Raw genomic sequence first — 10,848 nt, 5'->3', positions numbered from 1 at the left:
AGAGCCCAAACATTCATTTATTGAATGCAGCATTGAAAAACACAGGTTTTTGATAGGTGACGGATTGTAAGTTCATGCACAATAGATGTGGAATTTCTATAAGTTAATTGGTCAATTTCATATTAATTTTGACTAGAACAAGGGGAGTGTACCAAAATGAAGGCAACATATGAGCAAAGCGGGCAAGAAAGGCCCTGATAAAGCCCAAAGCTCTACGGGGATTGGGTGTGCCTAATGACTGAACATTTTAAGCAATTTCACAGTGCAATTTTTAACCTTTTATTCTTTTTTCCCCCCATAGTCACTCGGTGTGAATATCTAAGCCATTGTATACTTCCACATGACAGGGCATGGTTGAAGGCCATCATTTCTGGGTACTGCAAGAGAAATAGTCTAACTGTGCTTGTTTTTTGTAGAGTTCATATATCATGTTAATGAGTTTGGTTTAAATCACTGAATATAGCATATTATGCATGTGTATATATTATCTGTGATGAACCAGGATGCCACCAGGAATCATCATGAACTCAATTTACTTTTTTTCAGCTGGTGCTGTACTGCAAAATACAGAATGTACACTCAAAAAATAGGTGCTATATACAATAGAACCTAAAAACCATATGGTACCCTTAAATGGTTCTTTAAACCTTGTTGGAAGGGTCCATCAAAGGAACTCCTAATGGTTCTTTAAAGCCTGCATGGTTCGATATAGCACCCCAAGAGTGCACCATAATCTCATTCACTTATGATGTCCTGTAATTCATTCTCCATTGCAGCACATTTGCTGTTGCCAAAGTGTGGAACAAGTGACAATACTGATGTCATGGAACAATGTCATGACTGTAAAATGCAAACATTCATAACTTAATTTGGCCTACACGTCGAGTCATTTCGAACCACACATTACTTGACTTCTTGAGAATAATTAGGTTTCCATACATTTTGAAGCCGTTGAACATAATATTTTTTTCTGTAGGGAGTGATTTAAGACGAGCCTGACGAGGTCATCCCAAATGTCAACATTTGAATTTCCTTCAGTGGAAGCACACTGATGATTAAACATGAGAAGAGATGCCGGTGCCGCATCGAGCGTAAATGTAAATGTCCTCCGTCGCGTCACGCATTCATCTTGATGTCTTAACTGCAAAACATCTCTCCATTCGGTGATATCTCACGCACCATCCGTGTCCCAGGGGGGTGCTCCTCTTCTCCTTCCCTGGTCCATTCTCTTCAGCTGTTAGTCCTGTAAACAGACACTCGTACCCACACCCCTGCCCCATCTCCTGTGTCCCATATGGGACAGTCCCACCAGCACGGGGGGCAGGTGTGGGAGCCCTGGACGGAACCGAGGAATCACTGCCTAAGATTGGGCTGACTGCATTAAGGGTGGGGTGCAGTGTGTGTGTGTGTGTGTTTGAGTGTGTGTGTGTGTGTGTGTGTGTGTGTGTGTGTGTGTGTGTGTGTGTGTGTGTCTGTGTGTGTGAAAGGTTGGGGGGGTGGGGGGCGTTGTCATAATGGGGCAGGCTGCCAGCTGCCGCCCATCCTACTCTACACACACACACTGATTAGTAGGAGAAGGCACGGGGGATGGGGGTCTTTGGACATACTAGGGAAGGAAAGGGATTTTTTGCCTTGATGGGGGGGTCGGGGTTTGTGTGTGTGGGGGGGTTAAGAAAGGAGGGTGGGGGTTTTAAGAGCTCTCCACTCCCAGCTGCTCTGCCCCTGGCACAGCCTGAACATGACACCTCAATCCCAGTTTGACAACTCTGCGCACGCGCACACACTGCCACTCTCACACACACACACACACACACACACACACACACAGACGCATGGACGCTCATACACACAGTCCTGTTGACACTTATACACATGCTGTTGCTCACCTATCCATGAATGTATACACATATACATCGTCAATCACCTGACCCACATAAATATATACAATACACTCACCCTGACTCATATACACACACACACACACCCCTGCCCACCCCACCCACACTCACACAAATAAATATAGTCACAGATATCCTCCCCCAGCACACATGTGCTCACAGAAGTAATTTTAGCACCTGCGCGTAACCTATTTCCCTCTCCATATTTAGGGCCCACAGTGGGGGCACATTCACAGTCCTCTCTACACACCGAGCAAAGAATCTGAATTTAAAACTCACTAGTCTCTCCACCTGCTGTTTTGCTTTTTTCGATTATATAAGTGACCTATATCAGTAATGTTTTTTTAAATTAATGTTATTTTGGCTCTCTCATATAAGGGAATTGGGTGATTTTCGTCCACTGAAAGATAGAAAGCATCCACCATGTCTGCTTCTGTGACAGATGAGACACAGACACACAGAGTAAGAGATAATCATGCGTGTGTTGTAGATACACTCCCAGCTGGAGATGTTAACTAGGTTTCATGGACACAGTGTTACCTATTAGGCCCAGTGTGCACCTGCCTCTCTGATCTGGCCTGATATCAGATTACAGCCTCTGTGAACATGAACGCAAACAAGCTTATTCTGTGTCCCCTGAGGAGAGAGGCCATGCTACAGTATAGTATAAGAGCAGAAATGGAAGTCTTTGTGAGGGTTTATGTTTCTCTCTGTGTCTGTCTGTCTGTCTGTCGGTCTGTCTGTTTTTCTGTCTCTCTCTTCTTTTCTGTCTCTCTCTCTCTTTCTCTCTTTCTTTCTATGACTTTGTGTGTGTGTGTGTGTGTGTCTTCTCTTGTCTGAATGTGTGATTCTGCTCCTGTTCATCTTCAGATGTTTCCACAGCAACAGATAATCTATCCTCCCCATTGTCTGTGTGATTGCGTAATTTGGGAGAGGTGTTCGTGGGTGTGTGTTTACATGAGTGTGAGTGTTAATGACTGTGCTATTCGGTGACCATTAAGCAGACTGATTGGAAAGACCTACTTTTGATCAGTTCATTTTCAAATCAAAACCTGCTTATCAGGTTCGGTTACTGCTATAGCCACTTTCAGCCACCATCTTCAGGTCCAGCTAGCCCGTCTGTTGGTTAGTGAGGAGCATATAGTCACAGTAGGCAGGTAGCTTTCATACATCACAATGACTGTGGAGTGATTGTGTTATGGGTTTGATGCTGATGGGTTAGATTTTCTCCCTCTGTGTTTTGTTTTGTTTTGTTTTGCCTTGGTCTATTGGCGGCGTTGGCTTGGTTCCTGCAAACTGCCCTTTTGTTATGTCTCCTCCCCAATGGTTGTTGCAAATACACACACACACACACACACACACACACACACACACAGACACACACACACACACACACACACACACACACAGACACACACACACACACACACACACACACACACACACACACACACACACACACACACACACACACACACACACACACACACACACACACACACATATTACACAGCTTTCAATTATTGGTCTCGGCCTCATCTTGCTCTGTCGCAATCAGAGTGGAACGCATTAGCATTTTATGGCCCGGTGGCGGAGAGGCTTGTGAGACCGACTGGCCTCCAGCACCAGGACGCCACAGGAAGTGGGGTGGAGGCGCAATCTGTCGCCCCCATCTTCTCCTCTGCCCTGCACCATCAGCAAAAAAAGGGGGGCGGGGTGATAATGAAGGAGAGAGCATCAGAAGTGGCATGCACCGTCATCCGACTAAAATGAAGATGAATGAATGAGCATTCTTCACGCACACTTGAGGAACAGCCAGGCTCTCCATTTCAATTTCTATACGTTCAATAAGTCTTTGATTACACACAATTACTGTAGCCTAAGCATGACTATTGCAATTAATATAGGCTTTAAAATATAAACAACCATGATCCAAAGGTTCATTATAAGGTTGTGTTACAGCACTATGCGTGAACCTTCCATCCAAAGACAAGGCTTACATGCAATGCTATCTTGAAAGGTTAGCAAGGTATATTAGTTCTAATGACATTCAGTCTAATGTTATAGTATTCCAATAGCTATGATGCCATCATCCTGGACTATCATGAAAGCTCATCATTTTTATCACTGATTAATAGCATATAGATGGACTGTAAAATGGCAACAGCTATGGTGACCATTACCAGTGGTGGTATAGTGAAGCTGTGATATATTTGGGCATTGATTGTCATGTTAAACAATGACAGGACATAGCATCTGTGCTCACATGTTCGGACAAGGTAGTGCTTATCTCATGACACTGATTAAGTCTTCCTGCATTTTTTTTTAATCTTGCTTAATGCAGCTAGTCAACAAGGACATAATTGCTGTATGATAGTAACGATGATAACACAACATTGTAGTATAGGCCTGAACAGGGGACACTTAGATTGATTGGGGTTTTCCTCAGTTGACTTCCAATTGCTGTAGTATTTTTCCAGAGTAAATTTCCTCACCATATACCCAGACCAGACATTGTTACCAGTGCAAACAAACGTGGGAAGGGCCAACAGGTCTCCGTCTACTGTATTTATAGAGAGCACACCAGAGGAGCACACACACACACACACACACACACACACACACACACACACACACACACACACATACACACACACAGACACGCACAGACACACACACCGACACACGCACACACCACACATTGAGGACAAACAAAACAGTATGACATTAACATGGCTGGTTTTGATGTAAGGCATGCACACCTGGGAGAGTAGCGCTGTTTAAACAACAAACAAAGGCAACGCCCGCACACACACACACACACACACACACACACACACACACACACACACACACACACACACACACGCCCACACACACACACACACACACACATACACAATAGGACATTGTTATCCTTGACTAGATATATTATTCCATCAATACTCTCAAACATCAGTATGATGCTGGACAATAGTGAAATGTACCAGTGATAATCATTACTAGTACACTACTGGTGTTTATTATATTGTAATAGGCTGTGGTATAGATGTTTATCCCTTTAATACGTCTTTATACCTATCTCTATTTGTATTTTGTTGTCGATATATTTACTTCTATTTTCAAGCTATTGTACCATGCATTGCATGCGTCAGTGTAAAGAACCATCACCTACATACGTTGTATGCCATTATAATATATATATATATATATATATAATATATATATTATAGATAGATATCAAGCCTCTATAGATGTAATAATGTTTGCCCATGTCTTAGTTGCTGAATAACTGATTCGACAGCTTTTCTCTGCTGGCCAAAAGGACCCTTTCACGTTAGTGTTTCCTAGATACATGTTAATACAGAGCTGACAGATTTACTCAGAGCTCAGTCAATGCAAACACCTACTTGATGGGCTTTTCTTCTTACATGACTGTTGTGGAGACCACTGACACACAACACCCCTCCTCTAAGACCTCTGGCTAATTAAGCAGAAGTCCTGTTGCTACTCTCCTACACCCCCACCCAACCCTGAAGAATAACACTGGCTCAAATTCACAGCCTGTGTTCATATGGATGTCAATGTGTTTCCTTTTCCCTACATTTGTAATAGGACCTGGTTGTTTATGGTGTGGGTTTTTATTTTTATTTTTTTAACTTTAACGCTTTCTTCTTAAAAATCTAGTGTTCGTATCTCAGCTAAAATGATGAATTGAGGGTCTAGAAGCACTGACCTTATGGTTTTATTCCCTAGAAGACACATATACATCTGTGCATCTATCCTCCGCACTGAGGTTATTTGACCTGAAAAAAAAAAAACTGAATATGTAAATGTATTTCTTCTATTGAAAAGGATCCTTGTTTTACAATGTGTCTTCAGTATGGGTGCCTTATTAGATATATGTCTAATTATCACTGTCAGTGGCCTTTACATGTTCAGTTCCGAGCTCCAGCTGGGGGTCAGAGGTCAAGCATGACAGGTGTCCAGGAGCTCCAGATGCACATCGGGGGTCAGCAGGTGCTGTTAACAGCATTGTGAGCAAAGGCCACTGCTTTTGTCTTAATGATATAAGAGAAAAACAATGATGCCAGATAGCCTTTGCTGTGTCAGTGGCCATTTATGAAATAAAACAGAAGCCTATACCATTTAGTAAATTAGATAATCTGATGTATTGCTAAAGCATTAGTAAAAGTGCTCCATATTGGCACAAGACATTCTTTTCATAGATTATCAGATTTTTATGACATCGCCTTTAATGTCTTACCATTTATCAACTCAACCTAGAAACAATATGCTTGCTCCATTTAAGTTTGCTTTCTCTCATCATCCATGTAAAAAGTAGGGTAACAAAATAAGAGCCTGTTAAAGGACAATTCGAAATGCATTGCTGTGAAGACAAGCACATTTACCGGTGTGCGATGGACATCCTTTCTTGTCGACAAATTGTGAACCTGCAACTCACCAGTACCTGCCTTCAGGACACAATTGCCTGTGCAAAGGGATTTTTTACTTTTCAAATTACATAATATTTATGTTTCTCTCTTTTCACATATAACACCACTGGCAAAAGATGGAACTCAAGTCACGCTCTAAAAAGTATGGATCAAAATGGAAGGTATCTTGGGCATGGAAGGCAGAGAAAACGCTTGAACTACATCTATCAGCATTGGAGACCTACTCTTTGAATAATGTATTGTGTAACTCAAGCCTCTTGCAGTGAATAATGCATATTTGGCCACACACACTCACAGACACACAGACACACAGACACACACACACACACACACACACACACACACACACACACACACACACACACACACACACACACACACACACACACACACACACACACACACAAACAAACAAATAGACACATAAAATCTACAATGAAACAGAAACACATACACACACAGATGCATAAACACACAAACACAGAAGAGCCAGCCTTTGCCAAATGCTCCAAAGCGACCCAAATGTACTGACACCACACCGGGGAATTGCTTCCATTTAGTGAGCAGGGCATAGAGATGAAGGTGGAAGGTCCTCTATAATTGATGCATGGGAAAGAGTTGGATAAGGACAGAGGTATGACTCAGTTTTAGACTCTCTGGTGGAAACCCTGATTGAACTTTTCCATTAGCGTCACAGACGACACTGGAGTTCTGGCTCTGTGAGCTGTCATTGTTTAAGATTGGTACAAAAAAACAAAACAAAAAAATCCTTTGAAATCAAAAACTGCAGATCAACAAAAAAGTCTGGTATAAGCCTTGGGAGTACAACTGCATACAATAACAATATGTGTTCAAATTTAACAAAGTGTCATGTAGCATTTGAGAATAATCAAGATTAATAGGTCGCAATTAAAGTGCACTAATATAGCAATATCGCTATGGATTGTTTCCTCAAGCATATTCCTCAAACACATCGGTTCAGATAGAGTTTTTCCATCTTGGCCGTGAATAAAATGAGTTTGGCCTCTGGTCTGGTGCGTTGTTAATGTATTTGTGTGGCACAGGCAAACACACACAAGCACATAAAAAGCAAACACTAACACACATCCGCATAATTACAATTTGCACACTCAAAGCCAGTACCCTTGCTGTGGGGAATGGGGAATGGAGAAAAAAAAACACATTTGCATTTAAATTATAACACAGGGCCATGAAATCCAAGAGCTATGAAGTCTGAAATTAGTCACTGTCTAGAGTTACAGTCTCCTCAATGTAACATCCCCTCCCCACCCCACCTCCCGCGCTCCACAATGATCACATCCCAAGTGGGTGCTAATCAGGGTTCTCTTTTCATATTGCACAGTCAAATAGTTGCAGAGCATGTGCATGTGCCATTTCTGCAACATGGTGGAAATGTCTCTGTTCTTTCATGGCTTCTGTTGCCGTTCACTTGCCAACAACTGGTAGCAATGAGATTCGTGTTGAAATACTGCAGTCCACACCATTTTTATATGACCAGTCTTACGCAGCTCTAGCAAAGATCCATATCTAAGGTGAGAAGGGAAACCTATCCGCAAAAGATTTAAGAGAATTTTAGAGAACATTATGTCCGAATACCCTCACCTCTCCATTCAAGCGGACCTTTAAGGTTTCAAAGCCCTTATGTTTCATACTTCTACATGAAATCAGTTTTATCATTAGATATAGAACTTCACTATATGTGTTATCTATCATGATGTGGCAAACTAAATCTACTTACACAGGCCTCAAGTGAGGTCAGGTGAAGTGAGACTAGAACCTTCTCTTCAATCTGGTCTGATTTGCACAGTGATGGCATTCTATCCAGACTTTGTCTCCATCTGCTGGTGAATCCTGTTAATACGTTACTGGAGGGAAGTTAGACATACTGAACTGCATGTAGCAGTGAGTAAGCATGTTTTATAATCTTGACATTTTATGCTAGTGTTTGATTAAAAGAAAATACAATGACTTCACTCCCAGCAATGAAACTAATGAATTACACATTTAATTACTGTGTAATAATCATGTTGTGAGATGAAAAATGTTCTTGTGTCAAGGGTGAGTTTAAAAAGTCGATTCAACTAGAAATTTGAAGACATTTTTTTCATAAGCTCACGTCACATACCTTGTGTGTCTTTTGGATTGGATAGTATTTTTGGATTTAGATTGTAGTCTGATACTATTTACCGTGTGTATATGGTCATATGGATGCATTTTGGATTTGGATTGGAGTCTATTACTGTTTACCAAGTGCCTGAACTGTCTTCTTAACTATTCTTCCAGTCATATGGATGCAATCTTCAGTGTGTGTGTGTGTGTGTGTGTGTGTGTGTGTGTGTTTGTGTGAGTGTGTACTTTTCTGTCCAAGCAACAATTCATTTCAGGTCACAACATCTCTAGATGATCGTATACAGACTAATTCCAAGGTCTTCGCCCACATGCAGATGCCAACCATGGGTAGACACACCCACAGCAATAAAACATATACACTGGACCTCTCCCAGTCAAAACACACGCGTATACACACACACACACACACACACACACACACACACACATGTATACATACATATATAAAACATGCAAAGTCAGCACCTAACCACAAATACATGCCCAGTTGCCCACACCCATCTAGCCATAGGAATTCACACTCAGTGACACACACACACACACACACACACACACACACGCACACGCATGTGTGCACACACACACACACACACACACACACACACAGAGGAATTCACACAGACACACCCATGAACAGAAACATATATGTATCATGCACACAAACACACACCCACACACATGGGCTGGCTGCTCCTACACATAGCCAACTGTAACTATTTGCCATTGTGTTGCCTGCAAAGGCTGCAGTTGCCAATATTTTACCCGAGAATTTTCTGCAAAGACTAGTTGCCAATATTCTATCCGAGAATTTTACATAGATTACTGTAAAAGCTGTGGACTGCTACAATACAGTGGAGATGAAAGGGAAATAGGGAGCCTGTGCCCTTTTTCTGTGGAAGTGTGAATGAAAAGTATATAAATGTGACTGCTTTTGGGGCCAATTCTTAACAAAGACGGTGATATATTTAATAATGCACCATACAGTGAAGCAGTCACCACACACCCGGCCACAAACCCAAGTCTCCAATGTATTACAAACCGGTTTGAAGACAACGACAAGAGCCAGGGAAGTAGGCTACACCCATGTGCTTTGCATACACTGGTGCCTCTCACATCCACCAGCCACACTTTGCCCACTCAAGGGTGCCCATCACACTAGTCCCTCACACAGGGGTCATCCTATACTGAGGGTCCTTCAGTTCACGCAGCTCACACATCGGATACACTTGGCCTCACGACAAGCCATACCACTTATGACACTGTATGTAGCCTAGTGAAGAGAGAGAGAGAGAGAGAGAGAGAGCAGTCACTCCACCCAGCCTCCAACCCGGGTCTCAAAGCCTCTAAGGGTGAGATCGATCAGGCAGGTCACACTTTACCGCTTATACAATGTGAGGTGCGTGATGTTTTTGTAAAAACGCAGGCGCTTATCCACTTGGAGTTGAGCTTTTTCCCATTCGAGGTGCTCAGGCTGCATCCACACAACAGTGAGATGCTCTGGGCCCACAAAACACTTACTGCCAATACGAAACAACATTACAGTAAAAAGGCACACCTCACTACAAAAGCGGTGTCCTGTATGACTGATCCATATTGACTGATCCTGTTATCCATTATTCAGTCATTACAGTAACACTGGCTGACAACATTTAACTATTAAAAGCATACACATTCCCTGCAGACCTCTTTAGTGTTTACAGTGAGTGACTTACTGCCTGCACTGTTTACCACACACTGCACTGTTACCTTTATTTCTATTTTTATCATTTCTGTCTCAGAGTCTAAAAATGTCATTAGTGGTATGAATGTGACAACCTTATGAAGTATGTGACAATAAACTTGAAGTTGAACTCGTTGCTACGGCAAACCATCACACACCAAATTAGAGAGTTTCCACAGACTTCACTTGAAAAGGGATGCTTCTTTTGGCTAACCCATTTCAGTTGATTTAGCTATGACAGAGAGGACCATTGATTTGATCCTCAAACACTTACTTGATCATTATTAGGTTTGGTCAAAAGTAAACTTTGCTTTCATGTCAATGCAAATGAAGAGACAGTGTCCAACATTATTACAGTAATAAGAACTGCAAGCAATAAGAACTGCTCAGTTGCCAAGGCAGTATGTGATCTTGTGGAACACCTTATAGAAATGCATGGAGCCCGGAAGGTGCCTTTGCCAGATTAATTTTGTATATCAAGAGAACATGCGCCCAGATTCTATCGGCCCAGCAATGACAGGGGGCACATTTTCTAACTGCGCCCCCTGTCTCGATATAGAAATTATATCTTGCAATGACACCTCCCGGCTTTCAAAAGAAGAAGAGCATTCACAGGATGACA

The sequence above is a fragment of the Sardina pilchardus genome, chromosome 15 (assembly GCF_963854185.1).
Source record: "Sardina pilchardus chromosome 15, fSarPil1.1, whole genome shotgun sequence".
Taxonomy (NCBI): Eukaryota; Metazoa; Chordata; class Actinopteri; order Clupeiformes; family Clupeidae; genus Sardina; species Sardina pilchardus.
This window is presented reverse-complemented; position numbering follows the sequence as displayed.